A 23,415-nucleotide genomic window follows, 5' to 3' on the forward strand; every position below is an offset into this window, starting at 1 on the left:
CTGATAGTATTGAGCTCACAAACAAAGGACAAAGGGATTCAGAAAGCATGGCCAGGAAGGTCCGAGGGGTGCCTCGTGGAGGACAGGGAAAAGGATGCTGGGAAACAAGAGGTCCAGGGTTAAGGAATGCGAAGTGAGCCAATCATGATAGATGGCTAGGTCAGGAGGTGTATAGGATGACCTATGGGAATCTTGTATGTGAAACGTGGTGCCATTTGAATGATATTTGCAGACATTTCATTGTCTCCGATTTCACTCGGTTCTGGGGCTTCAGAAGACTGCCTGTGTGTTCTGAATCTCTGTGGAGCGAGTCAGCCTTGCAAGTTGGTTAAACATAAAATAATACTGTACCTACAAATCCATCTCGAGTCTTATTAAGGCCAGACGGACTGATAAAGAACTCAATATTGTCAGTGGTGCCTGGGATATTCTGTGTAATGCATAATTCTGTGATGTAACTATGTCAGGCTGTTGCTTACTCGTCTGTGAGAAAGCTCTCCCATCTTTGGCAGAAGCTCTGAGATGTTAGTAAGAACTTCGCAGAGTCGGTAGGGCTGGATTTGTTGTTTTCGGTCTCTGGTTCAATGCATGGTCCGTCCATTTTCATTCATTTTTGTGTTTTTGTCGCGGTTCAATACAACTAAATGGCTTCCTGGGCCATTCCAGAGGACATTAATGAGTTAACCACATTGCTCTGGGGCTCTCGTCACATGTAGGCCAGACGAGGTAAGGTAGGCAGTTATAGTTCCCTGAAGGCTATTAGTGAACCAATGAGCTTTTACAACCGTTTCATGGCCATCATTAAACTTTTAATTCCGGATATATATTGAGTTTGAATTCAATTAGCTGCTGTGGTGGGATTCGAACCTCGCTCCCCAAGCCCTTAACCTGGGTTACTAGCCTTAAATTGATTATATGCAATGAATATTATGGATAAGAAATGTAATGGCAAAAATGAAAGAAATTAGAAATACGGGAATGCATAGGCAATGAACAAGAAGGCCATTTGCAAAAGTCAACTTGAAAAGTTCGCTTTACATATTGTCTAAGTCTGAATTCCTGTATCTATAACTCTCTCTCTCCATTATCCCCGGGCTACGCCGAACGTTCAACTTACTCTTAAAAGTGATCACAACAGATTATGAACAAAACTGTTAGTTCAAGCAATGCTTCCTGCATCAAGCGTATTGTGAAACTAAAAATAGCAAACCTTCTTGAAAACAAACAACACTACACACGCGCAGTTCGATTGTAGTTACAGAAATCTAAGGCAATAATAAATGCACGCGGAAGAAAATAAACAAATGGAAGACATTCTCATTGAGCTGAAGAGCGTTGGAGTTCAACACATTGCCAGTTCTGCCACAGTTACACATGTCATGATCAGCTCCCTTTTTCGTAAAATCGCGCGCGTCTCGAAAGTGGCACGGTAGCATCTATCATCCGGTGCAGTATTTGTGGAGTCAAATTGGGAGTTCGATTTGGGCATATCCTGGGGACCCATTATCTCAGCATCAGTTGTACTTTATTTGACAAAAAAGCCTTGATGAGTGATATGACCGTATCATATCATTATATATGACCGTATCATATCATATGACCGGATCATTTTGGCAGTAACATGCCAAAATATTCATTAGGTTAGGTATCAGATCGTGTTCCCGCTTGCGAAGAATTTGAATAGATAGGGATAATCATGTTTATATATTGCATCTCGTCCATTGAAATTGGAACTCAGAAAATATTCATCCATCGATAAAGTAGGAAAATGCTCGGATTCTGAAGTCAAAACTCGAATTGAATGCTTCGAAAGGCTCCTGTTGCTCAAAGACAACTATAGCTTCCAGAGCCACAAATTAACTTATTGTATGTGATGAACGGTATCTCCATTTAGTAAATTAAGTTGGAATATGCAGCTGTTGTGCAGATCAGCCAACAAAAACAAAACTGCGGGTCACGGACAGAAAAAGTTCATTATTTTGCTTGAATGAGTCAATGAAAAGGGCTGCCTTTGTGTGTATTATTTTTTTAATTCACAACATTGTTATCGGTAACATCCCAATCGTTTACTCAAACTTGCAAACCGAGGAATGGATTTCCATAATCACTTTGTGTCTAACATATTCCTCGACACATCTCAGCGCCATGTTGTCCATTGCGGAATCGAATTTGTTAGCAAAGAGGTGGTGTGGATGCCGCAGTATCCAGTGCAAGTCTCCTGTTCCGTAGACACAAATATTATGGCGATACATTCCTGCACATTTGATTCTATTTTGCCCCACACCTTGTAGGAATCTCCATTTAATCAAACGGTTGTGGACAGGAGCATGTGTGATGATTGCCTTGCCGTTGGACCATGTGGCGCCTTGCACGTCGCGCATTTGGTGGATTGTCGCCCACACATGTTCGTCGGGACTGTAGGTATCTTCTGACCACGTGAAAAACTGCTGGATTTCGAGGTTAGTCAGCACATAATTGACAAAAGCTCTGGTGACGGCGATATACGTGTTTCCTACGAAAATTGTAATATTTCTTGAGTTATTTTTCAATTGAGCAGTTATCTTCACATTATGCCCAACTTGATATCGGTAAAGCCACCGTCTCTGGAAGTAACATCAACAGGGAGTGCATTAGCCAACAGCCACATAATCAACGGTAAATAGTTCAATGCAACTCATTTTGTGCTAGGGGCTTAGATGGGCCACAGTTTGTAATGTGTATCGAGGAATGCTTCTTCATGCAATATGTAGATTATCCCAAATGTGAAGGGGCAGTTCAGGACCCTGTATTGAGGAATTAGCCTGGACAAGCGATTGATGTTTCAGTACGGGAACTGAATTGGAAGAGTGGTCACAATTCTGTAAATGTAAGAGCCCTTTTGGATAGGGCTTAGAATACCCCAGGGTTAATGTGCTAAACTGGGAAAGACAAATGAAGATAATTGAAGAATTTGCATTGGGTGTGGCTGTTGGTATGTAAATCATCCTGTGATATGTGGGAGAGTTTCAAGAGACAGTTCATTAGGATTCAAGCAAGTCAGGTTCCTGATAGAACTGAGGGTAAGTATGAGCAATTTAGAGAGTTTGATTACGAGAGATATCGTGAATCTCGTCAAAACGTAGACGGAGGTCTTTCTCCGGTCTCGAAGGGTGGGTGCAGTCGAAACCATGGTGTGTAACTATGGTACCAAGGTATTTAAGCCGCACATTAGGAGGGCTAGGAGGGGTAATAAAAATTCATCGAAGTACAAAAAACGTGAATCCTAAAATATCTTCTTAATATGTAAAAAGCAAGTGGGTGGCCAGGGAAACGATTGGACCACTTAAGGTCAGTGCACATAATCTGTGTGTTGAGTGAGAGGAAATGGGAGAGGTATGAAATGAGTACTTTGCATCAGTGTTCACCGAAGAAAAGGACTGTGGAAAATGATTCTTGGAAAGGGTTTGTGGGTAGTTTGGGTCGTGCTGACATCAAAAAGGTGGAGTTATCGGGCGTTTGAAAGGCGTTAAAAATATAATTCTCCTGCACTTAATGGGATTTAGAGCAGAATCCTAGGACAAGCAAGTGAGAAACTGTTGGGGCCTTTACTGAAATCGCTGTATCCTCATTGGCTCTATGTGAGGTCTCAGAGGACAGGGGAATTGTTAATGTTGTGCGGCTGTTTAATAAAAATAGCAGGGATAATTCAGGAAAATATAGGCCGGTGAACCTCACGTCGTTTATTGGGGAGAATTCTCAGGGACAGAATACAGATCCATTTGGAAACTCATGGACTAACTAGTGATAGACAGTATGATTTTGTGAAGGGGAGGTTGTGCAAATGTGAGATAATGCATCGTGATAGGTCTAACATAGGGGGAAATTATAGCGTAAATGGCAAAACTTCGGAAAATAAAAAGTCAGAGAAACGTGAACATACTGGGCCACAGATCTTTGAAAGTGACAACATAAGTGTACAAAGTAGTCCAGAAAGCAGACTGAATGCTTGCATTCATTGGACGGTGCAGTGACAAAAAAATGTCAATCATGCTACAGGTGCATAGAACTTTGACGGTACGGGCGGCACGACAGCTCAGGTATTAGCACTGTTGCTTCTCAGCTCCACGGTTCCAAGTTCGATTCTCGGCTAGGGTCACTGTCTGTGCGGAGTCTTCACCATCTTCCCGTGACTCTGTGGGATTCATCCGGGTGCTCAAGTATGTTCGCACAGTCAAACGATGTGAAGGTTAGGTGGATTGTCAATGGTACATTCCCTTTAGTATCCAAAACAAAAGTTATGTGGGGTTACTGGCATACGGGGATAGGGCGGTGGTGTGGAATAAGTCAGATCCTCTTTGCAAGAGCCACTTAGGCTCGATGGGCCAAATGCCTCCTTCTGCATTGTACGTTTTATGATAACCTTGGCCACACTTGGAATGTGGCGCACAATTCTGGTCGTTACACTGACAGAAGGGTGTGGAGATTTTCGCGAAGGTGCAGAGGAGGTTTAGGAGGATGTTGCCTGGTCTGGAGGGCATTAGCTCAGCGGGGAGGTTGAATGTACGTGGACTGCTTTCATTATAAATACATATATTAACGGGCGTCCTGATAGAGGCCTACAGTATTATGAGAGGCCTGGATAGAGTGAAAGGTCAGGCACTCTTTCTGTGGGTGTAAGTGAAAGTCTCTGTGGGACATAGATTTAAGGTGCGTGGGGAAATGTTTAGAGGAGATGTGTGAGGCAGCGTTTACACGCAGAGGGTGGTCAGTGCCCGGAACTCTCTGCCAGGGGAGGTTTTGGAAACAGATGAGTTAACGGCGTTGAAAACGCATCTCACAAACACGTAGATGGGATGTGTATAGAGAGATACGGCACGAGAAAATGCTCAGGGGTTTGGTCAAAGGTCCTATCATGACCGGCACAGGCTTGGAACACCGAAGGACATGGGCTGTATTCGGCTTTCTTCTTTGGAACGAGAGTGTAATCTCATGAAATAGATGTTTTGAATTTGCAGAGCATGTCAGGAGAATATAATTTGCATTTCTATTTTTGGACAAGTGTAATTAAAGTTTCGTACAGGTATAACGGCTCTATGACACTGTGGTGTGGGAGCATTTCACAAATGAGCACGGTATGGTAGTTTAGCAATCGTCCTTGGGGCGAGAAGAGCTGAGGCAATATTTATCTTACGTTTGCGGATTAACTCCCGGTCTAATTTGACAAGCGTAAAATTTAAATCACAGACAGGACAGTAAGAAGTTCAATAACTTAAGGAAGATGATGGTGAAAGTTTGTGGATTGTACGAAATTCTTGATGTTCCAATATTTAAATTCACATTTCGATACGCTGCTAGATGTTTAGGTGTGATGCACACGTGGCGTCATTGCACTAACCGTTTGGATTACATGATCTTTGGTTTCCCCTTCGTAACAATTTTGCAGTTTCTTTCACTAATGGGGAGTGGGCTGCCTTAATGGATTGTCGGAGAGGGTAGGAAGACCAGGAGACCTAATTCCACCACAACATGTAATACCATTGTACTCGCTTCAAGTTTTCTGATCTGTTTAGCGGGTCTGAACTGAAAGTGTACATGAGGCTATATTAAAGAATGTAACCGACCACAGTAAGGGTAATTCAAATTGCTTGCCTTACAGTTAAATTATTATGTGATTTTACCACTGGTTACATTCCATGCTTGTGACGACGTACCTTTTTTTCTGCTGATGGAGGTTAAGATGGTATCAGGTTTTGGCCTTGGACGGACATTAAGCTTTCTATTATCTCACCATTCGTTTTGATAGGGAAATCTTGTCCGCATAAATTGATAAGATATTTCCATGGGATGCTGTTTCTCACCAGGTCGCTCATACAGTTGATGTCGGCCTGAACTCTGGACCACGATCCGTAGGTCACTTGTTCTCGTCTGCTGGCAATAAAGACGTTACGGAAACAGGAAGCAATAGAGGCAACTGCCGAGTGGAACGATTTCGGAGATTTCCTGTCCACGTGTACACAATACACACTTTGCGGTGCGTAAATGGCTCTTAAAAGTCTCTCAAACATATCAATCCTATAATGAACTACAATGGAATAGGCAATGGGAAAATCCCTCTCTTTGCTAGTTACGGGGAAAGTGATATATTTTCGGGTTTTCAGGAAAGAGGCACAATTTGATGCTAACCTTACATAATCCTTCTCTTTTAATGGCCGAGAGATGTTTTGGGATCCAGTTGTGTTGATCATCTTTTGGATGGTTTGATCGCTCATTATTGTGGAGCAAACCGAATGCTTCTCAGCGATTTCAAGAGCATCAAATTGAATTCTGGTGCAGGCCTTGGAGGGAGTCAATAGAATTATCGGAAAACTCTTCGAGAATCTACCCGAAATTTCTCCTAGGAGCATTGCTGCCAAATAACAAATCATAAAAAGAGCCAGGAGGAAAAATAATCGTGTCGAATTCAGGACACACAGTCTGGGAAAGGTCATTATTTTGTCCGGCGTAACTCTATTGTTCTATGTCCTTCCAATAATCGATGTACCCGTTTGCGTAGGCCCTTCTGGGTGAATGTTTTGATTTTCCTAATTGTGATTCAGTCCCGTTTCTTATCAACGTTGAGCTTTGCGTTTGAGCACATACATTCAATATATTCGAAAGAACTTCATTCTGACGTCACCGAAACGACTTATTGATGGTTTCCCCAACGAACATGCAACTCAATAGGTTGAGTGTTCACTGAAAATATAATGCATTCTATAAAAACAACGGAATGAATTATTTCACATAAGAATCTACTTTATGAAGTTTCACCTGTTTCATAACGCGTCTATCGTCTCAAATATCGCCATCAATTTAACCGTCCCGTGTATATAGACATTGCTCTCTCTGTGCGCTGATTCAGATTTGACGAGATATGCATCCTCAATTTTTGCTAATCCATTATCGACGGCGATCCTTAATGTCCAGAATCTCTCCAAGTCACGTTCTAATCTTAGCTGCCTCTTTTCCTACCTATTTTGTTTCCTTTCAGACACTCCATGGAAACGATGTAACAAAGCCCCCTGTGGCAAACGCTGTTTAACAGAGCATCCATTCAAGACATTTATTGGGCTGTCTATAATCCGCCAATGCGGATTGATATTTTCGTTGCGAACGCAAAATACTTTTTTTTAATAAATTATTTTCAGTGTTTAAACGAAAACGAAAGTAAGCCCTTTGGAACGGGAGCCAAATATGTTGTTTAGGTATGAAAGTGCGACAACGCATTATGATCATTTTCGGACTATTCAACATGACGCAAAAACATGAAACACATATTTCAAGGTGAAGAAGGTATTGCAGAGGCTGCAAATTTAGAATTATACGAACAAAACTGCAGGGAAACATCTGGAAATGTTCAGCAGTTCCGAAAGCTCCTGCATAGAAAAATAAAATAGAGTTTATTTTTGGGAATGACCCGTCAATGTGTTTTTAATACATCATTATCGGCTTGGAATACTATATCTGCCTTTATAAAAAATTGAACCTAATTAGTCGAAAATCACCAATACGTTCTGTTTTTGTTTAATTATTATGTCGATACCAATGAAACCTATTTCTATCCATCAGCTAAGATGTCGAGATAGACTTGAGGAAATGCTGAGGACTTGCAGGTATTGCGCAAAGATGGAGAGAATGGAGCACAAATGTTAATGCCAAAAAAGAGTAAGAGCCCTCCTGGTAGGAAACTTCAGAGAGTCGAGAACACAGCCCAGCCCATCAAGCTAACCTGCCTCCCATCCATTGACTCCATCTGCACATCCCGCAGCCTGAGGAAAGCGGGCAGCATAATAAATGACACCTTTCACCCGGTGTACTCACTCTTCCAACTACTTCCAACGGGCAGGTGTTACAAAAGTCTGAGTACACGCATGGACAGACTCAAAAGTAGCTTCTTCCCGCTGTTACCAGTCTGCTGAACGACCCTCTTATGGACTGATCTTATTAATACTAAACTCCTACAGCATTCATCCGATGTCGGTGGTTATGTAGTTACATTGCGTACCTTGTGTTGCCCTATTATATATTTTATTTTATTTTCACGTACTTACTGATATGTTGAACTGCTCGCAGAAAAATGTTTTTAACTGTACCTCGGTACACGTGATAATAAACCAATCCAATCAAATAATGCATGTGTGCCACATTTCCCCTGATAACCCCTGCTACATTTCTCTCTCGTTTTTTTACAACAATAATTAATGTACCTATGACATTAGGATGGATTTAACTTTTAAGTCTAGCGCTGAAAAATGTAAGACTGACCTATACGAAGCAAGTTATGGTCCAACACCAGTGATGACACATCTTGATGTACCTGGCTGGCGACCAATGAGCTGGCTAAAATTGCGGGGCCTTTGCTGAAATTCGATTCACACTCTTCTGGAACGTACTGCAGTGGCAGAAGGATGCATCTTGCTTTCAGATATAAAAACTCAGCAGCAATGCAACACCTCATCTGGAGGTCTCAACAGAAAACTGGATCATGTCAGCGTTACCTCGCCATCCAGCCTGTGAGCCTTTAACATCTGAATACACAGCGGGAGGGGACTGTTTGGATTTATCTGTCGGAAATATTAACACAACTTTCTAAAATCTTATGTAATCTGCTGCTCTGGCGCTCTGTTATTCCTCAGTAAAGCTGTGGATATTCTGGTGAAACTGTTAACCCGGTATATTAAAAACACAGGCTGGAGCTTGGGAGAATGTGAGACTCCTTTAAATGAAAACCGGGGTCAACAAAAGTTAAATTGCTTCTCCCAGAAAATCCTACTGTCTGGGAGCACTGGCTGAATGTTAATGCCAGTACATCGTCTGTACCAATACACTGGTAGCTGCGACCACACGGCATCGTGGGAGTACAGTGTGCTGCAACGTCTAAAATATTGGAAGCAAGGGCACTCATTTTTGCCTTTAAAACATTCTCATGTTTACACTTTCCAACCCCTCTGTGTGCGCGTCTGTCGGGTATGTGATTGCCGTTAAATGGTGGAACGGTAATAGGGACTAGTAGAATGGCTGGCTGTTATTCTGTTATAATTACTACATCATTTAGCTTTGCTTGTGTTATAAATTAACATATATCGTGTCCAACTTACATATCTGATGGATGTAACGTATTGCGTAGTCAAGGGACCAAATAATCTATATACTTCCTACAAATTATTGATTAATGCACATGCGTTCTGACTCCGGTGTCCAGGGGCTGGAATCGACTGCGCACCCGCCCAGAGTTTCGATACAAAAGGATGAACGTGGAATTAAATTTTGCACACATGAACGAATGGACATGGCTTTTGAGCAACACGGAACAACATGGTGCGTGTAATACATGTTTTAGTGAAATGCACAAACGAAAATAAAATAGAAAGATATTTATATTATTCAATCTTAGTATCTTGCTATTTACTGATCAGCACAACGTATGGTACAAATCCCAATATCCAATTGTCAAGTTGGTACTGAGTTGAATTTCAGAAAGGCTATCGTCTGTACGATGCAGGTAAATTGAAAACAGTAAGTGATGGATGTGCCGAATTTTCGCTCAGCAACTTAGTGAATGGAAGGATTTAGTGCCTTCCCAATCGAGATAATCCTAATCACTTCAGTCCTGAATGTGAAGGTTCTTATTCTGCGGTGATGAACCTTGCTTCTAGAACAGATACAAACTCCCCTATCCCTGGCTACGCCTAAACGCTTAACCAGCCTAGGGTAATGCCCTTCCTGTATGTATTCGGTCGATGTCGTACCACGTCAGCTTGGTATGTCACTTGGACTGTAGTTACAGGAACTAATGTTCCCATTCACCTTTTGTACCTGATTTTAGAGGTGATGGAAGTTTCGAATAAGGAAGCTGCTGCCGTATAAGGCTTCCTTCGGATGGCGCCACTATTCATAGAATAGAACATAGAACATAGAAAAGTACAGCACAGAACAGGCCCTTCGGCCCTCGATGTTGTGCCGAGCAATGATCACCCTACTCAAACCCACGTATCCACCCTATACCCATAACCCTCCCCCCTTAACCTTACTTTTAAGGACACAACGGGCAATTTAGCATGGCCAATCCACCTAACCCGCACATCTTTGGACTGTGGGAGGAAACCGGAGTGCCCGGAGGAAACCCACGCACACACGGGGAGGACGTGCAGACTCCGCACAGACAGTGACCCAGCCGGGAACCGAACCTGGGAACCTGGAGCTGTGAAGCATTTATGCTAACCACCATGCTACCGTGCTGCTATGTGCAAAGAATATACAGTTCATTGGAATAAAAGTGAACAGCAATACAAAGACAATGAAAGTAGCATAATTCTAGAAATGTATATCTACCAGAGGGTTGGGTTTCACTGCGGGAATATTTAATTGGCAGCAATTCAAATTCAGTTAGATTTCATGTCTTTATGGAAAGATACATCGATATGGAGTCAAAGTGCAATATTTCACCAAAGGCAGTTTAAGATGCTGAAATTTATTTTTCGAAATGTGGACTTGAAATAACTACTTGAAAGTTGTGGAGGGAACTCAATTGCAGATGGGAAATGATGAGATCAAACATGTTCCACTTTGAAGAAAAATAATAAAATGGTATTCCCCAATCCAGACTCATGGATATCAAGTGCAATTAGGACACAGGATGCAAAAAGCAAAAACATGGCAGACAGATCAGATGTCAAAAAATGAATACTGCACAAAGGGAGACAATGGCGGAGTGGTTTTTTTAGTGGAATGCCAATTCCAATGACCAATATAATGCATTGGGGCGACAAATAGTGGAATTGTTATGCAATGAAGGCATATGGAACTAAAAGCCTAATGCTAAACATGATACGTTTGTCACAAATTGAATTGGTTGAGGGTAATCTATGAAGATGCACCGTATGTTTTTCTAGACATACAGAACATTAGTTGTTTCTAAAACAACACATGTAAAATGTTATGTAAGAACATAAGAACATAAGAACATTAGGAGCCGGAGTAGGCCATCTGGCCCCTCGACCCTTAATCCCTTTATTCTTCAAAAAACTATCGATCTTTATCTTAAAAACATTAAATGAAGGATCCTCTACTGCTTCACTAGGCAAGAAATTACACAGATTCACAACCCTTTGGGTGAATAAATTCCTCCTAAACTCAGTCCTAAATCTACTTCCACTTATTTTGAGGCAATGCCCTCATTTCTGCTCTCACCCGCCAGTGGAAACAACCTGTCCGCATGTATCCTATCTATCCGTTTCATAATTTTATATGACTCTATAAGATCTCCCCTCATCCTTCCAAATTCCAAAGAGTACAATCCAAGTCTACGCAACCTCTCCTCGTAATCCAACCCCTTCACCTCTGGGATTAACCTCGTGAATCTCCTCTGCATACCCTCCAGTGCCAGCCCGTCCTTTCTCAAGTAAGGAGACCAAAACTGAACACAATACTCCAAGTGTGGTCTCACTAACACCTTATATAATTGCAGAATACCCTCCCTAGTCTTAAACTCCATCCCTCTAGCAATGAAGGACAAAATTCCATTTGCCTTCTTAATCACCTGTTGCACCTGCAAAATAACGTTTTGCGACTCATGCACTAGCACACCCAGGTCTCTCTGCACTGCAGCACGCTTTAACGTTTTATCATTTAAATAATAATCCCGTTTGCTGTTATTCCTACCAAAATGGATAACCTCGCATTTGTCAACATTGTATTCCATCTGCCAGACCCTAGCCCATTCACTTAACCTATCCAAATCCCACTGCAGACTTCCAGTATCCTCAACATTTTTCGCTTTACCACTCATCTTAGTGTCATCTGCAAACTTGGACACATTGCCCTTGGTCCCCAACTCCAAATCATCTCTGTAAATTCTGAACAATTGTGGGCCCAACACGGATCCCTAAGTGATACCACTGGCTACTGATTGGCAACCAGAAAAACAGCCATGAATCCCCACTCTTTACGTTCTATTAATTAACCAATCCTCTATCCATGCTTCTGCTTTACTCTTAATGCCATGGCTCTTTATCTGATGCAGCAACCTTTTGTGCGGCACCTTGTCAAAGGCTTTCTGAAAATCCAGACATACCAAATCCATTGGCTCCCCGTTATCTACTGCACTGGTAATGTCCTCAAAAAATTCCACTAAATTAGTTAGGCACGACCTGCCCTTTATGAACCTATGTTGCGTCTGCCCAGTGGGACAATTTATATCCAGATGCCTCGCTTTTTCTTCCTTGATGCTAGATTCCAGCATCTTCCCTACTATCGAAGTTAAGCTAAGTGTCCTATAATTACCCACTCTCTACCTTCCTCCTTTTTTAAAACAGTGGTGTCACGTTTGCTAATTCCCAATCCACCGGGACCACCCCAGAGTCTAGTGAATTTTGGTGAATTATCGCTAGTGCATTTGCAATTTACCTAGCCACCTCCTTTTGCACTCTGGGATGCATTCCGTCAGGGCTAGGGGACTTGTCTACCTTTAGACCCATTAGCTTGCCCATCACACCCTCCTTAGTAATAAGAATCCTCTCAAGGCCCTCATCTGTTATAGCCTCATATATATTAGTCATTGGCATGCTATTTGTGACTTCCACTGTGAAGACCGACACAAAAAATCTGTTCAGTTCCTCAGCCATTTCTTCATCTCCCATTACTAAAACTCCTTTCTCATCCTCTAAAGGACCAATATTTACCTTAGCCACTCTTTTTTGTTTTAAATATTTGTAGAAACTTTTACTGTCTGTCTTTATATTCTGAGCAGGTTTACTCTCATACTCTATCTTCCTCTTCTTTATAGCTTTTTTAGTAGCTTTCTGTTGCCCCCTAAAGATTTCCCTGTCCTCTAGTCTCCCACCAATCGTTGACACTTTCTATGCTTTTTCCGTCAATTTGATACCCTCCCTTATTTCCTTAGATATCCATGGTCGACTTTCCCCCTTTCTACCGTCCTTCCTTTTTGTTGGTATAAACGTTTGCTGAGCACTATGAAAACCACTTTTCCTCAACTGGTCCACCATAAAGTCTTTGCTCCCAGTCTACCTTAGCTAGCGCGTCTCTCATCCCATTGTTACCTCCTTTGCTTAACGACAAAACACTAGTATTTGATTTTACCTTCACACCCTCCATCTGTATTTCAAATTCCACCATATTGTGATCGCTCCTTCCGAGAGGATCCCTAATAATGAGATCATGAATCAATTCTGTCTCCTTACACAGGACAAGATGAGGACCGCTTGTTCCCTCGAAGGTTCAATTACATACTGTTCTAGGAAACTATCGCTGATACATTCTATCAACTCCTCTTCACGGTTGCCTTGACCGACATGGTTAAACAAATCGACATGTAGATTAAATTCCCCCATGATAACTGTTGTACCCTTTCTACATGCATCAATTATTTCTTTGTTCATTGCCTGTCCCACCACAATGTTAACATTTGGTGGCCTATAGACTACTCCTACCAGTGACTTTTTCGCCTTATTATTCCTGATTTCCACCCAAGTGGATTCAACCTTATCCTCCATAGCACCGATGTCATCCCTTACTATTTCCTGGATGTCATCCTTTAATAACAGAACTACGCCATCACCCTTATCATCCACTCTGTCAATCCGAATAGTTTGATACCCTCGGGTATTTAACTCCCAGTCGTGATCATCCTTTAACCATGTTTCAGTAATGGCCACTAAATCATAGTCATTCACGATGATTTGCGCCATCAACTCATTTACTTTATTCCGAATTCCGAATAAGAAATAGCATTCCTCAGGAAATGAGAATCGAATGTTGCACCCACAGTAACGGCCACTGACCGAGCCAGTGGTGCGATGATAAGGCAGGGGACATGCGGGGGCAGAGTCCACAGTGCCATCTCTGGCCATCATGTGCCTCTTGGATAATTAGTCACGGGGTTACCCACAATGCTAAGATGTCTGTCTCCCCATATAATGGATATTGCAATTCAACCAGCAATGGAAGCATTTTTGCTGCTTCTCGCAGCCTTGCGGAAAGCCCTGTGGCTCTACGGGCAGGTGTTGCTTGAGGAGGAGGATGCTGCAGCAACGTAGGTTGAGCAGATGGAGAACCAGCCGTCCAACATCCGAGAAGGAGACGATACCAAGGGGACGCCGGATGAGGCCTTGTGTGTACCGGCGCCGCCTGTCATTTGGGGAGCCACCCGTCTCGGAATGCCATCAACGAATCCGGCTGAAAAGTATGATGGCAGACCTGTCACCGCTGAGATATCTATATGGAAATTCACTCCCGGTGGCCGTCATGGTGACAGTCACCCTCAAATTTCATGCCAAGCGATACTGCCAGGCGCAGAGCGGTGGCCTGTCCATGATGCCACGCATTTTGGTACACAGGTGTATCCGCGCCATCATGGAGCTCCTATATGCCCAGGCGGCTGAATACGTCCATTTCAATATGGACCGAGCCTCCTCAGATTCCCGTCAGCAAGGTTCGCCACGATCGCTGTGATGCACGGGTCCAGCGGATGAATGATGGGATGCATTCCACCACGAGCTATTCCAATGAAAAATTCTGATTGAGCAGAGTCGTGATTGGCGCTCGAGACGTTGAAAAGCTGCAGCCAAACCTTAGCACTCCTCTCTCCACATACGCACATGCCAGCCAGCAAGATGACCCAGCCAGCAAGATGCACGGAAAGTGGCACTCCTGTTCACAGACGACGAACTGTGTACCCTGATGGATGCCATGGATTGGGGCGGGCTATTCTGCACTCATGAGAGCAAAGGTAGTATCCACCCACTGCTGTACAACAGGCCTCCGAAACGTGGGCCCCACCGGCAGGACAAGTAAACGTTGCAGTAAATGCTGCGTGACATCCTCAATGCAGCCAGTGTGAGTAGGCAGCCCCATACAACGCAAAGGCCACACCCTGCCCTCACCAGGGGACCCGTCGGGCCCCACCGATAGTCTGCGCTCTCCCCATACTGCACCGCATCCCAGTACCAACCGGCCGCCACAGACGGAACCAGCTTCCCACGTCTTTTGCTGCATGCACCTGACTGTCAAACACTTTGCCCTTTTTGTCTCCCACGCCAAGAGGAAGCTATCGCATCACTGCCGGGAAAGAAAGAAATTCGGAGTGGTCTGCATCATCAATGGCACCTCAATGCAGTGGAGCATCGGGCTTGGGCGTGGTTCGTGAGCCCTGAGAGAGGGAAGGCACCGTGGCAGAGATTTTGTTGTCTAAATTTGCAGGATGCAATCATTTTTTTTCTAATTAAGGGACAGCTTTCGGTGGTCAATGCGCCCACCCCACATTATTTCATGCCTGGGTGTCGGCCCACACATACATGGGGAGAAGATGTAAACTGTACAAGAAAGTGACCCATGGCCGGGACCAATCTAGTGTCCATGAGGTAGGGCAAGACAGCTGCGGTTCACATCGCATGCATATTACGATGCACACAAACACTTCATCAACCCCTCACCACATCCACACTACCCCCCTCCCCCATGCCATCCCCTCACCACCTGCACAACACAAAAACCATCCCGACACCACCACCACACTAACGCTCACCAACCAATGCATGATTCAATCCTCCGTCACCTGGCGAGGGGGAGGGCCCTGTGGTACTCCCTGCCCCCGATACCCAGCAGCAAGCGGATACTAGGAAATATAGGGCAATGAACAGTTAACTCAGCCCCCGAACTGAAACCTAATTAATCACTGAGCACCAGTCCGGGAACGAAACTGACTTCCCGCCATAGCTGTACCAAAAACCCTCCACCATTTCAGAGTCACTCACCTCGGTTGGCCAGTGGGTGAATAAGATCTTGGGTCATTATTAGGTACGAACTGATACATCAGTGGGAAGTAGGAACCGCTGACGGGGCGGAATGTCGGAAGGCAGCCCGGTGGCAGGGATTAACTGCTGTCATTAGACGTTTGGGCTTCTGGAAATGATAGTCCTATCGCTAGTGGAGGTCCAGCTGCAGAGGCAGAGAGTACACGAAGGGCTGCCATTGACCGTCCAGCGGCTGCAGGTGCAGTTGTCGGAGACGAACATCCTGCGTGGGCAGGATGTGTTGTCGCCACTGAGTGCTGCACAGTCCAACACCACAAGGTGGCACCTGAAGTGCAGGCCTTGTGGGCAATGTTATTGACCACTGGTGAGGATGCGCAATGTCAGGGGCACTCTGAAGTCGGTAGGCGAGGCACAGGCCGGCTGTCCTCTCGCAGGCAGCCATGTACTCGAGACAGCTGAAAATTGCACTGACTCTCCAGTGCGTGGCTCAGTCACAGCAGGTCAGAGCCTACGGCTCCGGCGTAATTTCCTGCGCGTTGGCCGAATTCAGTGGCATACTCACCAAGGGTCCACAGCTATGCCCATTGAGATCCTGTTCGAGAGAGGAATGAGCATCCGGGACTGGCAGCACTGGTTGGCGGATAAGCCAACGGGGCTGGGGACGGAGCACCCGCGTCCCAAGGTGCAGCCGGGGCGATCATGGGGGCTGTTGGCTCCTGTGTCAGTGACGCCAACTGGGGATCTGTCAGAACATCACAGCGCTGCAAAATCCCCCAAATCCTTTCCCTAGAGCATCTGACAGGCAGAGTGCAGGAAAGTGCAGCGCCACATCATCTGGGACACCGGTGTCAAGCGGACCGATTCCAGGCCCTGTCACTCCAGACGGCAGCCGCCAAAGGGCGGCATGGTAGCCCAATGGTTAGCACAGTGCCTGGGACCCGGGTTCCATTCCCGATTCGGTCACTGTCCGTGCTGTGTCTGTAGTTACTCCACGTGTTTGCATGGATTTCTTCGGGTTCTCCGTTTTCCTCCTTTTGGTGTCAGAGTATCGGGAGAGCAGTGGGAGAGCAGTGGGATGCCTACAGCCCTGATAAACCATCCGCTCAGTTTAGAAATCTGGGGCTGAAAACTTCTTGACCTTTCGATGAGATTGGAAGTGTAACGTTGAATGTAAAACTGGGTTAATGAAAAAAAAAGAGTACGAGATGCGTGTACTGGCAATTGAAACCAAGCAACAACCAAATATAAAATGCAACAAATTAATGCGGACAATACCGAAGATAATTGTACTAAATATTAAGGATCGAAATGACAACCTGTGAAGGGGGAAAAACTTGTGGACAGTTTTTTACTGAACAATTAGGAACATAGGAAACAGTATTCGAGTTTCGCCATTTGGCTCCTCCAACTTGCTCCGCGATTCAGTAAGATGGTGGCTGGTGTGCTTGTGTTGAGCACCACTCCACCCCCAATCTATCTGTACCTTACAAAGTGTTCACAGACCCGGTTCCTACACATGCTGAGGCAGAGAGCTTCAAAGTCGGGAAACGGAATTGATAGAACAAAACCTCTCCGCTGCGTGGCTAGAAAATGACAAAACCAAATGTTAGTACAGTGCAACTTATTTATGGACTTACCGAGAACAGAAAGCATACATTAGAAGTCCACCTTATCATACCAGTTCAAGATATAATACGTTTCACTTTCTATTTTAAACGCCAGTGAGAACAAGCGCAAACATTGCGAACCGATCATTATAAGCCAACGAGCTCATTTCAGCTATCAATCCACTAAATATTCTTTGAACTACCTCCAGTGCATTGTCATCCTTTTATGTAAAAAATGTATACCAAATTCGCACAATGTATTTGAGATGTAGTGTCGATAAAGCCCTATATAAGCGACGTTCAAAGGTTTTGTTTTGCATATTGCAGATGTTGCAATTTCGTAGGAATGTGAATGAAGGAGTGGCAATGCACAGATAAAGGATATCAAGGCACTAAAGACGATTGAATGTGTTTGAATCGCCAGACGGTGATGAAAAAAATCGCAGGTTGTTATTTGAACCGTGGGGGAAATAGCCGATATTCTGAGCCACATCATATTTTCTCTCCGCACTAGGAGCTGGGCGAGTGAAGAAAAAGTGGTGAAAACTATGAGGGAAACACTTCATTTGGAAAGGGAAGATAAATCAGGGATAGTTAAGGATTTTTGCTATGAGTGTAATTTGTTTCATTCCGTCTTGAGGATCTGACGAAATGGTCGATGCGTATTAGATCATTTTTGCAACATATGGCCCAGGACTTAGAACGTTATTCGTCGAGGGATTTCAGAAGCCCGTTGGCTCCCTCATCGAATCTGTAGCAGGATGCAAATTGTTCTGACCGCTGGCTGTTTCTGTTCTTGACTCCGATACTTGTAAAATTGGTTCTGCAGGACTGAGTCCTGTCTCCCTTTCTTTGTGTCGTGTATGTCATGGCACTAGCCACAGTTACCGGATTGGTTGTCAGGTTTCTTGAGATAAACAAAATGGTGGAATGCAACGAAATGTCAATGAATTCCTCAGGTGAGGAAAAGTACGACCAATGCCGATCAAACAAGGGAAACATTTATGTGTAAGAGGCCTTCCAGGTTATTTTAGTTGTCCCCATGTATAGTTTTAATTTTGGTCCTTGGACGTATAATTGGAATAACCGTTGAGCAGAAGAGTGAGGATGTGGACCGTGTTCTCCTAGGTTTTGCATGTTGAAGTGGAGAAACAGACTCTTCGGCGCAGAGTGAATCTTATGAATCAGTTTTTTGAGGAAGGCGGTTCATTAGGTAACTTAGAACCAGGTGTTTTTCTGTTTAAGTGTTTTGCCTGGTTACTGTCTGGTGGGGTGGATGGGGGGCATCGGAGTGAACATGGCAGAATCCTCTAGACCTTCGAAGAAAGTGGAAGTGTGTATTCCAATTTCGCTGTTGTCTACTTTCTCCAATGAGATTGCAATGAAGGTCATTACCATCTGAAGGAAGAAAGTTCCCAACTGATGACCTAACGTTTGGAAATAAACTAACTGGAAGACCTCCAATAAAAGATCCTGATCCTTTTATTTTCTTTTTATTTATCTTCCCACTTCGCCACCTTTCAATTACTGTGTTCATTGTCTCTGCATATGTGTAGATTTGGGGGCTAGTTTGAAAGGGGTCTGGGGTGTGGGTCTGGTATGGGAATCAAACAGTAGATTACAAAATTGTAGTTGTTGCATATTTAATAATAATTACTGGTAATTATAAAATGTTATTTTTGTTTAGGTTTACAAACCTGGTGGTTGGTCAGTCAATTTAACTTAATAAAAGCGATGGGTAGACATATAAAATCAATTGTCAACGGGATTGCGTCCCCGATTCAAGTGGGGCTAACAATAACGTCGCCCGAGTCATGGGACTCTTTACACATTCGTAGAATCATAGAATTTACGTTGCATCGAGTCTGTAACGGCCCTTCGTAAGTGCACAGTCCTTAAGCCCACATCTAAAACCCAGTAACCCCACCTAATATTTTTAGGCACGTAGACCAATCCACCGAACCTGCAAATCTTTGGACCATGGGACAAAACCGGAGCACAGAGTGGAAACCCACCGAGACACAGGAGAACGTGCAGAATACGCACCGACAGTGACCCAAACCGGGAATCTAACCTGGAACTCTGGAGCTGCGAAGAAACAGTGAGCACCACTGTGCTACCGTGCCGCTAACTGTATGGACACAAACAAAATAAGGGCATGCGCATTAACCATCAGGAAACTAATAATTTCTGAGGAGCACCTGCTGCATGTCTACAAGTACATGTAGCAGGAGAAGTACTTAAACTGCTTTTATTGTATTGCGTATAATGGGCATACTTAGCATCTACATAGATTAAATTACCAGTGAAGTTACATTTGGAGAGTTAAAAAAGCAGTTATGTTAAATGGATTGATAAGTAGAAGTCTTTCGGAGAAACACAGGAAATAACATCACGGTCGGAAAACTGAAAGTGGAGAATAAACACAATGGCGCCAGGGATAAAATGTTTAATCTATGTCGAAAATTAGGAACTGTGTATGTTGGTAAAACTTTAATTTAACCTAGAATGATAACCACCCGGATCAAATACTGAATTGATATGGACGGCGTGTACTAAGGATTTGAAATTAAATTGCTTCTGTGAAAGATTAGAGGTTAATTGAGTTGATTTATTTTATTGCATGGAGAATTATGAATATCTGGTATTAATTGTCTCAAACGTGAAGTAAAACCAGAATCGCATTGCATTTAAAAATAAATAGACTCAACTGAGGCGCTGCAATTTACCTGGCTACAATGCGTTGTGTTTAAAATTTGATTCGGCTGGCACCGCACTAGTAATCTAGAGACACAGGCAAATTCTGGCATCACATCACATTACGGAAGATGGTGAACCTCAGAAACATTAGTGAAAATATGCAAGTTACAGTCTATTTATGAGCGTGAAATCATGTTGCTTGCCGTGCACAAAAAATCCCATCTGGTTCACTAAGATGCTTTAGGGATTCGAAATCTGTCACCTGGCCTAAATGTAACTTAAAACCTCCAGGCCCACAGCAAGGTGGTTGACTCTTAATGCTCTTTGGAATAGTGGACTGTGCCAGCTACGCCGAAATCTCATGAGAGATTTAAAAAAAATAAAATAAACAAAGCACAAAACGAAAGCAACATTTTCTCACGGAACTGTAGACGGATGTTTGGTACGAAAAAAACTTTGAACCCAAAACAAAGAGAGTTCATTATGACCTTGCGGAACATTAATGTCGGTCAAGAACACGTGGAAACAAAGTCGCAGTAAGGTACTGCATTGATGCTTTAACCACTGTGTGCTTCACTAATGTATCTGACTGGAACGATCCCATCTGTAGGGAACCTAGTGATTCAGCATACTGATTTTTTGAAACAGCGATTAGATAAGCCTACTTAGCAGCTCCAAGTTACCGGCTAAGAACTGATTACACGAATCACAAGACTTCTGTCTGCATTTATGGAATTTTGCTGGCAAATAGTTGATCCGCAGTGGAGTGCCCAAAAAACTGTTCGAAGGCGAATTTGCATCCAAATCACAATCTGTAAATAGGTAAACTCCTTTTAGAGGTGCATTCATACAGTCCTTATAGACTGCCAATAATAAGTAGTCAAATACGAATTCATTAACGATGTCAATACAGTTCAGCGAACATATACACGCGCTGCATTAGATCATTAAAGATCGCGGGAGAGAAGTCAAAATAGCTTGATTTCAACGGCGTACATAATGTTAGAAATATCAAAGTGAACATGGAACACTGGGTAATTTGCAATACTTATGCATAGATTGTTCAAAATCTATGGGCACTTCCATGTTGCATTAACCTTCAAATGCGAATCAAATAACGAATTAAAGCAATGAAAAAGTACTTGAACGGAATGGACGGAAAATACCGGAGGCTTTCAATGGACTAGATTTTTTTTCGAAAGCACTTGTTCTGGCAAAGCATACTATACAACAACGTTTTGTGACTTCCTATTCTGAGATTAGGTTAAACCCTAAGCATAATATATCCAATGAAGGAGTCATATCACATTCGATAGGGATAATTCCACAGTCACTCCCTCGACCATCGACACACAGTGGCAATCGTGTGTATTATCTACACGATGGCCTGCTGGAACTTACAACGGTTCCTTATGCAACACGTTCCAAACCCATTAGCACTGCAATATAGGAAGGCAAGGACTGAAGATACATAACAACACCAACACCTGAAAATTGCCCTCCACGTCATTCCTAATCTTGTCTTCGAAAGATATCGCCGCTCCTTCACTGTCACTTGTACAAAACCCTGCAACACCCCGCCTAAAAGCATGGTGCCTGATCCTACACTACATAAACCGCAGGAGTTCTGGGATTCATCACACAACCACCTTCTCAAGGGCAATTAAGTATGCATAACAAATATTGGCCCGGCAAGTCAAATCGAACGATATAAAATGAATTAAATTAAAATATCCATGAATCAAAAATGGGTTTTAATCAGAAATGTCGTTGAAATGGGATTGCAAATTGTACTTCACAGTAAACATGTGTTATTCAACTACTCTGTTGACAAACTTTTATTTGAAACAGATGTTTCAAAATACATCGGTAGAGTACGATTATTGAATCAATTCAGGAAATGTCTGACCAAGCGGTAACACGTTGATTTGCATATACATTTGGTGATATTCTGCTGGGACGCCTAGCTTGATGCTTTATAACAGATGGCGCAAAGAAATATACTCAACATAATGGGATGCTTAAGATTGTACGGCAGTGAGTTTACTCTTCTCCCTGCAGTCAGTGTGAAAGTTTCGTCTTGGCTACAGTTTTAGCCAGTGTGATGGCAGAGTGTCGGATTCTTGTTTTCTGTATTATTTAGTGCCAGCATCACCTGGTGCGCATGAGTAGTGTCATTCGATAATAGCTGGAAAACATAACTTGTCTGTGTGACGCCCAGAATTATGTCCGGCATACTGATTGTTAAAACGGTGGATTGGGGCTGTAAACGTAGCTTTTCTACTTCTCCCCTGATACTTAATAGAAACTAACTTGGTGGAAAACAGTAACATGCAGTGAGTAGTAATGGTACTTTAACTTTGCCGAAATAACTTCACATTTAACTTGAAGAATGATCCCACACTGCTGGAGCTGAAGATAGAGATTCTACAATAATTGAATGAAACAGAAATAACTGGGATAGTGCACAGTCTCCCCCCCCACCACCACCACCACCTATTACCACACCCACACTTAGACACACAACCGCCATGCCATGCCTCACGAACCTCAACGAGTAACTGTTTTCCAAACCTTTTAATTTACTGAAAAGTATCGATGTCCGACTGCAATCAAGTTATTGCAACGCGCTGATAATGGAAAATGTGCAACGCAGTCTACAATTTTCCACAAATTTACCATCAGTTCGACATTTGTTTCTTCTGTTCTTGTTGTTCATTAGTTCTTCTGCCAAGTCCATGATTGGTCCGTTGAACATTAATCATAGATGATAGGGAAAGGAGACATGAATATTATCTCCCATTAATTAGAAATATTTGTTTAATGCTTAAATTGTGCAAACTTGCGAGATGACGTCAGGTTTCTTCGGAATCCTCATGCCTACAGTCTGTCAACGCATTTAGAGATATCTACACGCAGGCAAAAATTTTCAGGAAACTTTCACTGCTGGGGGTGCTCAGCTAATTCATTCACATCAGAGATGATGTATTGTAAGTAACAATATTTCAAAAGTTCCATTCGTATTTGTCTTGTGCGATACTTCTCACCATTGAACGTCTTAAAACTGTTGTATAGTGAGTATACTTGCCATTTGCAGGAAATATATTTGGCACGCATTTTTGTGCATTAAAAAATAGAACTGTAGGTGAATTGATATCTTTTCAATTGTCTCGGTGGAAAATCTCACACATGGACCGTCCATTTTCTGTCAGCAGCGTACGAACTGCCTAAGGGAATGTTCAGCACGAAGACCAATTAATGTAACGAAAACGAAATAAATTGGTCCAGAATAGGGTCGCAGGTTCCAAGAAGATATAAAC

The 23,415-nt window shown here is 43.2% G+C and overlaps 1 pseudogene; it reads right to left on the reverse strand.

The window, feature by feature from the left end:
- Positions 1–2,066: 2,066 nt before the first annotated feature.
- Positions 2,067–22,835, reverse strand: LOC119968014 (annotated as a pseudogene).
- Positions 22,836–23,415: the final 580 nt, after the last annotated feature.

The sequence above is a fragment of the Scyliorhinus canicula genome, chromosome 6, assembly GCF_902713615.1.
Source record: "Scyliorhinus canicula chromosome 6, sScyCan1.1, whole genome shotgun sequence".
Classification (NCBI taxonomy): Eukaryota; Metazoa; Chordata; class Chondrichthyes; order Carcharhiniformes; family Scyliorhinidae; genus Scyliorhinus; species Scyliorhinus canicula.